This window comes from Gopherus evgoodei, chromosome 8, assembly GCF_007399415.2.
Source record: "Gopherus evgoodei ecotype Sinaloan lineage chromosome 8, rGopEvg1_v1.p, whole genome shotgun sequence".
In the NCBI taxonomy this organism is placed as follows: Eukaryota; Metazoa; Chordata; order Testudines; family Testudinidae; genus Gopherus; species Gopherus evgoodei.
In genome coordinates, this window is record NC_044329.1 from 88,261,071 (window position 1) to 88,274,702 (window position 13,632).

General features: G+C 39.6%; 1 protein-coding gene across 1 annotated transcript in view; it reads right to left on the reverse strand.

Annotated features, from left to right (window-relative positions):
- The window catches only part of AK5 (adenylate kinase 5), a 156,044-nt gene that overhangs the window by 129,138 nt on the left and 13,274 nt on the right, over positions 1–13,632 (reverse strand). The gene's annotated exons all lie outside the window — the stretch shown is intronic.

The following is a 13,632-nucleotide window of genomic DNA, read 5'->3' on the forward strand; positions in this document are numbered from 1 at the left end:
TAGTTAATGGTCAAGAGTGCAAGGTACATGGATTATTTCCTATAAAGTTACCTATGTATAAATTGACTTTGTCTGTACTATCTAAATAAGATAATGTTTAGTAACGTTAAAGGGGTATCGTTAAGAATTCACATGCATTTTACTTATTAAAATGTGGACAGAGAATGATTTACATACCCTAAAGTAACATGTTTATTAGTATAATCATTCATAAGTAAACTACTGTAGTCATTAACACTTTATTTATGGTAGCACCTTCCATCCAGAATTGTGAAGTGCTTAGGCTGACAAACCCATATGAGGTTCAGTACAGCAGTTCTGTCACTCTTTTACAGGTGGGTTTTGTGGAGAGGTCAAGAAACACATTTTGAAAAGTGGCCTCTACTTATGCATGCTTCCGTTTTGTCCGACTGTAAACATCTTTGACCTGTTTTTTCAGGGATGCTGAGCTCCTGCAACCCCAAATGAGGTCAATGGAAGCAACAGCGGCTCACCATAAAAAAAAATTAAAATTGAGGCACCCAAAATTGATGTAAAAATTTCACAATTTGGGCCCAATCATCGGCACAGAACCTAGGAAGTACAAAAGGGGAAACTTTGACTAGATAATAGGAACATATTTTGGACTATTAATAACAGTAAGATAGAAACAAAAATCTCAAGGGAGACTGAGGAATCACCAGCACTACAGTGAATTAAACTAGCTGATGATTGGAAAAGTTTAAAGATAATGAAATCATTCTTTGTGCCATGGGGTTGACAGGTGGAGAATTGGAACTGAATGACTAAATACAGTCAAATCTAATGATTGCTTGGTACAGACTGATCTCTGTTGAAGTGATGAGAGCTATTCTGAATGCAAATCAATTAGCAATATTAGTTTTGGTCATTTTTAACAGCATTTTTCCATTAGCTTATGGAATAATATATATTTATAATGTTAAACCTCACGTAGAAAACTGCCAATCCTCTCCCTACTCCCCAACTCCAACAAAATAAAATAAAATTGCATATTGTTTCAAGCTATTTTAATTGTGTAGTTAACTAGGTTCTTCTGTCCCTTCCACACACCCTATAATCACAAGCCAAATTAATTGTGACAGCTGAATTCAAAAAACATCATTACTCCCAACACGTCCTGTGTAAAGTTAATTTCTGTGTTAGACTTCTGTGCAACAGCATTCTGGTAAAAACAGCTATGTTAAATTCAGGTGGTTGTTGTTAAGCAGGGGTATGAAGAAGAACCAGAAGTTGTGGGGTTTTAATGGGCATATAGTAGTAAACAAACCCAATTTACAACGAGATTTACTCACCATTGGAGTAAAAGTACTATGTATTTCAAAGTGTTCCAAGTCATTGAACCGTATGGCTATAGAATGCATGGTGGAAAGGTAGTGTCACCTAGTGGGGTGAGCATATTAGTGGTACCCAGGACCTCCACTGTTCTAATCCTGGCTCTGTCACCATCTTGTACTTGCTAACCAACCTTATGCAAGTTACCTAAGGCCTGACACAGTTTCCACTGACAATAGCAGAGGGCCAGTAAGGACAGAGACAGTATAGTATTTTGGACAAGTAAATACAATTGTGGCTAACTTTTAACTTACAAGGTATATCTCCTGATGGCCACCTGTCCTGGCAGAAGTGAAGAAAGGTGGGCAGAAGTCAATAGCCTCCCCTTATTGGCACCGGTTTTCCCTCTCTTTCGGTACTCCAATCCACAGCATCCTAATGTAGCCGGGGCTTATTAAGGCCTGCAGTTGTTCTAAGGCCTAGCCATGTCTGTAACTGCATGCTTTCCGCTACATGAGGACACCATCAGGGCTGCTCAAGTGCAGTAACTGCAATATTCTGCCCTAACCTCATGTACAGCATAAAATCACACACAGACTGAGCAACAAGAAACAGATTCCCCAGGAAACCAATGGCTCCCAAGGAAAAATGGGGAGCGGGTAGGACTGTGTAGTGGCATAGAGGGCAAAGCAGAAAGATGCCTTCTGCCTGGCACCACCTTTTGTGAGCAGCCCCTGCTCCCTTCCCCTCCCCCCACCATACTCACTAGTCAATCTCGGTGCTTAAAAGAAACACTAGATTTACCAATGGCAATTCTCCGAACAAAGGAGAGCTGCCCACGGGCTGGCAAATGCTGTGACCCCACCACACAAACTGGGCTGATTGTGAGGGGCCAGCTCCTTTTAGAGTCAATGGAAAGACACATTCTGGGTCTTAGTTTTCTCTTCCAAGTTTTAAAATTAGGATAAAAAGAGGCTATATCACAGTGAGTTCTGTGAGGAAGAATTAATTGTTTTCACATTGCTTTTTAAAATGTAAAGCACTATAAAAGTGCTAAGTATTGTTATGGTTAATGTTTTTTTTTTACTAACAACAGTAATAGTGTAGTAAGCTTCATGCTGTTAACACCAGAAACCCAGTAGCTGAAGCTGTTTATCCTGAAGCCTTGGCTTTTATGCTTGGAAACACATATCATCCACCCAGAGAAAATGTCAATCCAAATAGTAGTTTAAAATTCTTAACACGTGAAGCCTATTGTCAAATCAAGCTATTCTCTAAAAGGTTTCTTAAAAGGAAATAGTGATTCAAGGTTATATTAGATGTTAACATATGTGGTGGGCCTACACAACAGATTCTAATTTTTGTGGCAGCTGCATTAATGCCCCTCCTCAGTAGTGTACAAATGTTCAGTCCGAAAGCAGTTGAAAAACTGTGCTATAAAATTTATGTTTATTAGCATTTCTCCCTGGTGTTTAGATGCAAAAAGTGTGTTGCTCACAAAAAGATAACCTCTCTCTTACATGCAGATATAATTTTTATTGGAAAAGTGCAAAACACTCCAAATATTAGTGATGACTGCATTTCTTTTCTTCATGAAGCCCTCTGTTTCCTGTTTACCACTTAACCTCAGCCGCAGCTATATCTTCAAGAGTATGCATCAGCTATAGCTTCAAGGGTGTGCATATGAAGTAGGGATGTGACAAATTACTGTGGACACAGAGATGTGTGGGAATAATTCACTGGCGATAGATATAGGTCCCTTATATAAAAATTAGTATTGAAAATGTTTTTGCAATAAAGGTTTTTTCAAAAGTGGTTATAATTTAGTTGAAAATCAGCCTGCTGTTAAGATACATTCAAAATTACATTGCTTTGAATTTCCTAACTAGGGGACAGATTGTATTCTGAGGATTAGCATGCAGAAGTGATCCTCCACATGCAGATCTCTCCAGCCCTGCACAGAAAGAAAAATCCATCATCTCCATATCAGTGCTTCCCCTAATACTCTTCTTTTGGGACTCAAGGATAGCTTTCTGTAGATCCAGCAATCTGTGCACAGGCAAGGAGCAGGAGGAATACAGATACAGTCAGGAACCCATTGTTCTTATCTTACAGCTTTACACTCACTACCCAACTTTAAAAGTCATAGGTGAGTAGACAGCAACTGTCTGGCTCCAAGGAATGGGACCCTCAGGCAGTAGGAAGGCAGAGGGCTTCCATATGGTTAGTCCTGTATCCCTTGGGGAACTGCAAAAGTTGTGAGTCACACCCCATTGCCCATTATAGGGAGATAAGCCCCACTCTCCATTCCTCTGAGGAATACAAAGGAAATCCCAGAAGGGAACTACGGCTGAAAAGACTAAATACATTTTCTGTTTCCTATTTTAATAGATTCATAGATCCTGAGGCCAGAAGGGGACCATTGTGATCATCTAGTCTGATCTCCTGTATAGCACAAGCCATAGAACTTCCCCAGAATAATTCATAGGGCATATCTTTTAGAAAAACATCTAGACTTGATCTAAAAATTGTCAGTGAGGGAAAATCCAACGTGACTCTTGGTAAATTGTTCCACTGGTTAATTGGTCTCACTGTTAAAAATTCACACCTTATTTCTAGTTTAGTTTCAGCTTCCAACCATTGGATTGTGTTACATTTTTCTCTGCTAGATTGAAGAGCCCATTATTAAATATTTATTCCACATGTAGGTAATATATAATCAAGTCACCCCTTAATCTTCTCTTTTGTTAAGTTAAATAGACTGTGCTCCTTGAGTCTATTGCTAAGGCATGTTTTCTAATCCTGTAATCATTCTCATGGCTCTTCTCTGAACTCTCTCCAATTTATCTATGTCCTGCGCACCTCTCCCATGAAGCTGAAAAAAATATATGAAGTGTCTTGACTCCCAAAGCAGCAGGCACAGTAAAAAGAAAAACTTAAAAGACTGAAGAAAATGTAGTTAAAAACTGATGTGAAAGTTAAGGTGGGGGGAGGGGGATTAATTTATTACATGAAGCACGTGAAGAATTAACCACTTGAACTATTCCCAGAGTTGAACAAATACAGCTATGTATGCAAAGCCTTATGTTTCCAGTGGATTAATACCCCATGATACGTGCCTAGACTGTGCACAGCGGTAGTAAAGACCCAGACTGATTCAGTGCTCACAAATTATCCTTTCTACATTTGTTCTTAAAATTAAGGGCCATCCATGTAGAAAGGACATACATATTTTATGTACACAGATAACTAATGTAAGAGTAATTAAGCACTGGAATAAATTACCTAGAGAGACTGTGGAATCTCCGTCATTGGAGGTTTTTAAATACAGGTTAGACAAATGCCTGTCAGGAATTGTCTAGATAATACTTAGTCCTGCCTGAGTGCAGAGGACTGGACTAGATGACCTATCTAGGTTCTTTCAGTCCTACATTTCTATGATTATTAATGTTACATATGTATATGAACTGTAGCATATGAAAGGGATCATACTAATTCATACATGACTCAGTACATGAACTCTTAGGACCAATATGTAAAACACATGCTACTTGTATAGCTTTCGTACATGTCATATATTTGTATTCCATGCTTTCTCTTATGTAGGTTCGGAACGGTACAAGGAAAGGCATCTTACTCATATGAGGCCTGATCCAAAGCCTTTTAAAGTTAATGGTAAGACTCCACTGATCTGAATGGCTGCTGGATTAGGCAGGGAGTAACTAGAACCACAATGCTTGAATTCTCTGAACTAAAGGGTGGGATGAATTGTTAAAGGACCAAACTGTGAGAATTTGCATGTTTTTTCCTTTGGTAGATGATAGGAACGAGAAGAGATTGCCTGTGTTCATAGTAATTTTGTTATAAATATTACCCAAATCTAAAACCTATAGACCAAATTCTTTACTTGAGATCCAACCCCTTTGCACTGCACCAGAGGGCCATGTTCTGGCAATAAATGTCCAGCAAGGAGTTCCCCAGGCTTAAGGGAGCCCCCACTAGCATAAAGCTGGTAGATGTGGTTCCTGCATCAGCTGCTGCTGTCCCTGGAGTAGGTGAAGTGTCTAAGAAAGGTGGGGCATGTTGAGATGGGATGTGGCTGTCATGGGTTTGAATTCCACTACACCTTTCCTCCACTGATGTAGAGTCCATTGGAGGTCCCATGCGAGTGGTGTAAATTAGAACAACCAGGGGTTGTTCTAAATCTTACTGGCATAGACTGGCCCTCATGGTCAGGGTGCTGGAACTGGCTCCCCAACCTCCATGGAGTGGAGCTCAGCAGAGGAGAAATTCTGGCCATGTGTAGGCAGTAGGTATTCTACTATGGATGACTTGCTTGTTGAGTTTTAAACTAGGCAAAAGACATACAGCTTCAACTAGAAACACAACAAGAGGGTGCAGAATGGTGCCAGTCCTCTTATCTTTTGTAATAAAAATTTCTGGTGATCAAATCCAATTCTCTTTTAGTCTGAGTCTCCTACTTAAACCAGTGTAATTTGGAAGTAAGTCTACTGAAGACAATGGTATTACTGGAGTAAAGCCAGTGTAAATGACAGGGAGGCTTTGTAATCTCTGGAGGTATTTTTCACGTCTTATCTTATTAATCAGATTGCAATAGTTGCTAGTTAGAAAATTAGATGATTAAACTCTCTTTTTTCCTCATTAGGAAAAAAAAGAAAGAAAGAAAAAAGAAAATATCACTAATTTGCTTCATTTCTTAATTCCTGGTACATTCTACTGGATACTCATGAGAAAACTTAATTGATAGTTCATGCACACTCATCATTAGATTAATAGTGCATTTAACTCTAATTACACTAATAAAGCTTACTATAAAGTTACTTTATGTCCATTGTGCGGTTACTCCCCATGATAATTACTGATCTGCTGTGTATAATCCCATCTCTGCCGGGTTATTAGACTATTTGCATAATTTTTCTTTTTTGTTTTAGGAAAACATAAATGTGTTTCCAATTATGCCAAAAGATGCATGCTGCTGGAAGGGGGGTTGCTGCTAATTTACTTCAGTCTTTCATAACGTGGGTGCTATGTGGGTAACACAATTGTTTCCCCAACATTCATATAGGTATTTATTCTGATTAGACCTAGACTGGGAGTTGGGGCAATTGCCTAGTGGGTTAGATCTTCACACCAGCTGGAGGGTCTCTTCTCTCTCAGATGCATGCAAGTTGAGCATGAAATTCATGCCTCTGCAGAGGGAACTTAAATGGTATATAAACCGCATTTTGGCCCTCCTCTGTGCATATAAATATCATCCTGAATACACTGACTGGGAGCTCTGTTACTTATGACTCTGATGCAGTCATCAGGGCTTCAGTAACAAGTGCCAACAGCATTACCTGCTAGCTGGCCTTTCTCCCTGCAGATCAGCATCCCAAACATATAGTCAACAGTTCTGCTTTTTGCTCCTCTCTCAGTCTAACTCTCACTCCTGGACAGCAGGCACCTTAAGGAGGGTAACCAGAACACAGAGGCAGCGTGTTAAAACCCTCCACCTCAGCATATAGGAGTTAGGAAGCAAGGATTACTGATCATGCAGACCAACTTTACTCTTCCAAAGCTAGGTTTTGTCCAGCTAGGCAGAGCTCCTACCCCTTATGCCTTTAGTCAAGTATTAGTCCATTAGGAAATGGTATTTTGGGGCTTGAGCAGCCAGAGACAAAGGATAAAATGGTGGGGCCCAGAGGAGATAAACAGTTGAATTTGTGGGGGGGTAGTGAGCTATTTGAGATGGAGTTTTAGGAATGGGGAAAAACAAGAGAGGAGCAGGCAAGAGGAGGAAGATACATAGATTTTTGAGAAGGAAAAGGTAGATTTACTTTCTGGGCAATGGATTTATTTTAGGGGTGACAGATGAGATAGGAAGAGATGGATTTGTTTTGCGGGCGTAGAGAATCTGGCTCATAATACTTGGTGGGAGGGGTTACAAGTAGTGGTGGGTGTGTAGCTGTTGGAATGAACCAAAATGCACCAACCGGCAGGAGGAGTCACTTTCATCTTAGATAAATAACAGCACAGTTGAATTCAAGAGAACTTCAGTTGTTCTGAAGAACAAAATTTTCACCATCCTTCCCCTTTTACTAAGTACCTGCCTTTTCTCTATAGGCATTAAGATTGAAATTCACCTATCAGTGGATGGTCATTAAAGATCTGTGATATAGTGGACTTGTAATTGTTCTGCTCTTCAAATTCCAGCACAGAGAACAGGACTAGTGGCCATAAACACCAACGTGGGGCTGTATAAGGGTTGCAGCTACTATTCCTGCCCAAAGATTTGAGTAACAGACCTAGAGGATCTGTAGTGTTGCCCCGAGTCTGCTGTTGTATAGGAGGAGAATTCAGTTCTCCTCAAGTTCCTACAGTGTTCTCTGCACAAAACCTGTTTTACTCCAGCATTGTGGAGGGAGCATGGACTCCTCCCTAGGGGAACTGTATTTGAGAATTAATAGGTTAACCTAATTCATACAAAATAGTTCTCTATAAATTAAGAAAAACAAACAGGCTTCCAATCTTCCGGTTTGCAAAGCACATGTAGAAATGAATTTACATGTTCTCAGAGGCATCTTTAAAAGAACATTGTATATATATGACATTGAAATTTAACTTCCTCAAATATTATCTAGCTCACACAACAAAATTAAAAATACTTATTCTTTACAAATTAATCTCTTTATTTTAACATGGAATTAAACTCTACACTCTTCATTAACATATCAGTTTATTGCAATATCTACCATACATTTCATTTCATTATTGATATATCTACCTGTTAATAAATTCTAGTCAAATTTTGATGTATTTACTCCTGCTGAGATAAAAAACAAACAAAAAACCTGCTGAACTCAGAAGGGAAAAGTGATATATCAGTGAATGAAAATGGAATAGGAGTAATTGAAATTAACTGAAAAATATTGTAATGCTAAGCTGTGGTTTTCTTAGGAAGGAAAGACCTATTGTCACCTCAGAGACTGGATGAGAAGGTCAAGCTGCAGTTTCTTCTTCATAGGCAATTTGAGTTCAACTCACCAATCAGAGCCATCGCTGGAGCTGAAGATACTTAACATGCATGAGCATGCTGCTCCTGTAGGTGACTTGCTGGATTTCAAGCTGACAGGTTAATACTAAGTAAATCGCTTTCACCTTAGCATTTTCCAAAATGTGCTTGGAATTTAAATAACTCTCCAATATTTGCCAGTTTGAAGGAAAGTGGAATGCCTGCTTTTAGGATACTTATTTGTTGACGCTCAAAGAAGGGACAAGCCAGAATTAAATCAGCAGTACTGACAGCCTCAAGCATTCAAAAATAATGAACAGGTCTCCAAAAAAATCATGAACAAATTTGGGGTTCTTTTCATTTGCTTTTTGATTCATGTTTTCAAGCTTTTCTCCATGACCAGGAGGACTAGAAACTTATTTTCATTTAAAATGGTAGCTGAGATTGTCATGTAATCACATGATTCAAGGAGCTGGAATTTTAAGAATAAGCACTATTATTACAAAAGTTGGCAACACTCTTGAAATAGGAAATGGGAGAATCAAAACTGGGCAAGAATCCAAGGCCTTCCTGTGAGAAAAGCTATCTGGGTTAGGATGTGAGATGTTCAGTTACTAGGAGAAAGAGTTAAAGCAGAGAAATAAAGGCCTTACTTTGGACATAGAAAAGTGGCTCTAAGGAAAACTGTGACTCCCAGTGTTCAGAGTTTGATTTTGACATCATACTAGATTATATCAGTCATCAAATCATTTTAATGACTGGAATTACATCAAGTGGTCATTGCTGCTATTGGGTGCTGAGTACTTTTGCTTCTCAGATACCATGGTGACAAGAGCCTCAGTATTACCAACATTAGAAAATCTAGAAGCCAGTTTATTATTCTAACTTATCCAGTATCTACAGAGGGAGCTGAGACATTTCTGCATAGTCATATGGAGGTTCTGTAGACCAAGAAAATTGCACCTCGATTCTAATTTGAAGTGTCATCTGTTCCTTTGGGCTTTAAGGTGTAAATATGGATGCCATGCAGGGAGGACTAGCATGACTAAAGATTATTGTTTGGAGAGTTGTCTGTCTTCTCCTTGATTTGTAGATCTGAAGTGATACAGAAATAATAGCCACCTCTGGGTACTCTGAAGATGCACATTTACTACAGGCATTCTGACTAGCTGAGATGCACTGTGTTTTAATATGATTCTACATAGTACTACTTTGGGAACATTCTAGCTGCGCCACACCATCAAGCTGATGGTGGAAACATAACTGGGAGATACTATAATCTCTAAACTATTCCTATGTTCAGGAATATTAGCATTAATTGGTTTGTTTTGGCTCAACTATATTTTGTCCTAGTGAAAAGGGAGTATGTGAAGTTCAGTGAATCAAGCTTTTGGATTAGCCGAAGTGGCAAGAAGAAATGTGTTGAAGTTAGCACGAGTAAATACATCAGAAGTTTAACTAGAATTCACTATCAATAAAAAGTGTATGCAAGAACAGACACTGTAATTAATGCTCATACTGTAGCATTTTGTAATGTCTTGATTAAGTAAAGAAAAGATTTAAGCCCAAAGAATGCTAACTCTTCATAATTGAGCCATGTGAGCTGGAAAACCAAATAACTTTAATTTTTAATTAAATACGCATAATTTTAATATCAGATATTGTGTTAAAGATGCTTCTGATGATACAGGCACTTAACTAATTTCTACATGTGCTTGCAAACAAAAATGGTAGAATGCTTTCCCTACTCTTAGCCTTTGTATTTTTTTAGTATAGTGAGCCATTTCTGACAATTAGCCAATTAGCCATTAGCTTGTCCTTGTAATTACTGGGCATAAGTCCTTCATTAATCATTTTCATAATGGACTAGAGTGTAAGCCAGTGGTTCCCAAACTTGGTTCGTGGCTTGTTCAGGATAAGCCCCTGGCAGGCCCTGGCGAGACACTTTGTTTACCTGAGCATCCGCAGATACAGCCGCTCGCAGCTCCCAGTGACTGTGGTTCACTGTTTCCGGCCAATGAGAGCTGATGGGGGGGCAGGGAGGGAGGGTAGGAGGCAAAAGGAGCAGTGACTGCATACAGGCTGGTACTGGTGGCCCCTTCTTACTGGTATGCCGTACCGACCCATACCAGCCCACTTTCACCCCTGCCTAAATCTCTCTAGCTGCAGATTAAGCCAATTACTTCTTGTCCTACCTTCAATGGACATAAAGAATAATTGATCACAGTCCAGCTGTACTGCTCCCTAGCCAGTTATTTCCCAAATTGTATTTGTGCATTTGATTTTTCCTTCCTGAATGTAGTACTCTGCACTCATATTCACTGAATTTCATCTTATTGATTTCAGACCAATTCTCCAATTTCTCAAAGTCATTTTGAATTTTAATGCTGTCCTCCAAAATGCACAGAACCCCTTTTAGTTGGGGTTGTCATCCTCAAACTTTATATGCCTACACTAGTGGTTCCCAAACTTGGTTTGCAGCGTGTTCAGGGTAAGCCTTTGGCGAGCCACAAGACACTTTGTTTACCTGAGCATCCACAGGTATGGCCACTCGCAGCTGGCCAATGGGAGCTACAGGAAGCGGCTAATAAGCAGGGCAGGTTTCAAAAACAAAACAAAAATGCTTTTTATGAGCTTTAATGCCTTTTAGCACTAGCTGATGCTAAGAACCAGTGATATCTTGTAAAGGTGACTTGAAAAGAAGTTTTCTCAAAACTGGGTTGCATAATGATGCAAGATGCATAATGTTTTTAAATGTTTATTTTTCCCAGGGCTGCCCGGGTGGGAGGGGGGGGGGCAAGTGGGACAGTTTGCCCCAGGCCCCTCAAGAGCCCCCACGAGAATATAATATTCTATAGTATTGCAACTTTTTTTTATGGAAGGGGCCTCTGAAATTGCTTTGCCCCTGGCCCCCTGAATCCTCTGCGCTGCCGTGTACAACCGCTCTTCCAACCCTACATTTCTATGATTCTGTAGTAACATTTATACCCTAATACTGCATCGAGGTTAAGTAAATCTCCTTCATTCAGGGAACTCTGTAGAGTTGGCATGTGTATGGCAGATTTTCCTCTCTATGGTCACTATTCCAGCCCATAGCCTAGCAGCCTATATGCCCTTACACGCACCCTATATGGAGGTTTTGGAGCAATGGATCTTGATAAGAATGGAATCTCTCCTGGCCAACCTCCAGCCTGCCACCAACAACATTCTCCACAGTAGCCTATTCAGAGGCAGGGCAGAGCCTGCCTCTTTGGTGTATCTTAGGTATGGAGGCCCCTTATGCGGACACTCTATTAAGATATCTTCCTCAGCCTCACCTCCCCACATCTCACAGGCAGAGCAAATATAGGGTTCAAATGGCACAGAGCACCTATGCAGGCCCCCTCCATATGCCTCTGGTGCCAAAGAAAAAAGACCCAAAATTGCAAAAATATTTGATTGAATTAAACAAGGCTGTTTGTTTTTGAAACCTGCCCTGCTTATTGCTGTCTGTATCCCACCCTCTTCATGTCAACTTAATCTCTCTTCCTGCTTTACCCATTCTCCCCAGCTTCCTTTATTACTCATCTCCAATTCCACATAATTTAACCATTTACCCTTTTGAAAAGTCTCCTTGTTCATTCTCTCCCATTTGATCTGAAGTCATTATGTATGTTCTTGCAATGTGATTTAGCTCTGTGTAAACAGTATCAAAAGGAGGAGACTCCAGTGAAAATGCTGCTTTGCAAGTGAACACTTCTTTAGTAATTACACACTTTCACAGGCCAGTACACATCCATCCCCAACACGCTACAGATTATAACAAATGACAAGGGATGGCTTTATTACAACACTGTCCCCACCGCCCATTGTTGCCCCCCCCTCCACATTTTATCTATTTCAAGAGATCCTAGAGGGTAATCTATACATCCACTGTACTGTGGCATGTTCTGCATATCCCAATACAAACTCACAATATTTGTTATTAATGTCACAGCACCCAAAAGTGTGCAAAATGCCTTTTAGAAAAAATAATAAGACACAGCCACTGTTCTAAAGAGTTTAGTCTAGAAATTTTAAATTCATTGTGATGAATGCTGTTGCCAAACTGTAAGGTGGAGATGGGATGAGGAAGAGAAATGGTTGTTAAAAAGATCACCTGTTGTGGGCATGTGAACATCTTGATAGTTCAATTAAATTTAACCTTTTGAAATGTGATTATAATAACCTAGATTGTGCATCCCTTACTCACACTGGTGGGCACTTACTCCCAAACGTAGTCTGATTGCCTTCAGTCCCTCTGAAGTCAATTGTGTGACTATGTATTCACATGAATACTTACACAAGTAAGTACTCACAACATAAATAAGCGGTATATATTCCAGGCTAAAATGATTTGATTATTTTCATTACTGGGGATTTCAACATTTCCCTTACCAGTGCTACTTCCTCGCAGATCTTCTAATTAAGAAGTATCTTCTTATTTAATCAAAACGCCCTTTGCTGCAACTTCAACTCATTATTTCTCATCTTTTCACTTTTGGTTAATGAGAACAATTTTTCCCTTTCCTTATTATAAATTATGAATAGCTTCTACACACAGCCAGTAAGAAAGCTTAAACATTTATAAGTTGTAGAAAACATGAGTCATGTTTTTAATTGCTGTCTTATACAAATTATTGTGAAGTGTTCAGTAGTTTGTACTTCACAATTCCACTGCACTTTCTACCAAAGGATCTCTAAACACTTTATAAACATTTTCAAGTTTAGCCTGAAGGCTATGCCATCCCTCCAGTTATTATCCTCATGCTACAGAAGAAGGGTCTGAGTCACAGAAAGGGGTAAGTTGCTTACTGAAGCTTATTACTCAGAAATCTATGGTAGAGCTGCGACTAGAACCCAGATCTGGTAGCTAACAGTTGCCAACCCAGTACCTTAAGCACAAGACCAGCCCTCTTATGGGTGGAGAATTGTTGCTTGCTCTACAGAGATCTTTTAAGAGATAACCGGCATTCTTTGCATCTATAAAATACAAAACCAGGAGAAAACCTGATCCTTTCCCAATTGATCATGCCACACAGCAGATTAAAATAGTTCTAGTATATTTTAATTCATATGTCAGCCCTAGGTCTATTGTAATTTCCATGGCCCTTGTGTGGGGAGAGGGAAGGGACAAGAATAGGGAAAACAGTATTTTCTCCCCATTACCCTACCCTAAAAAGCTCCACCAGCTCTACAACTCCAGACTGAAACATGGCTGCATACTAGGATTACTCACAGAGATGCAAATAGCACTACACTGTATCTTGCAGTCAGACTAGGACTCTGAGGAATATAATTTAGCA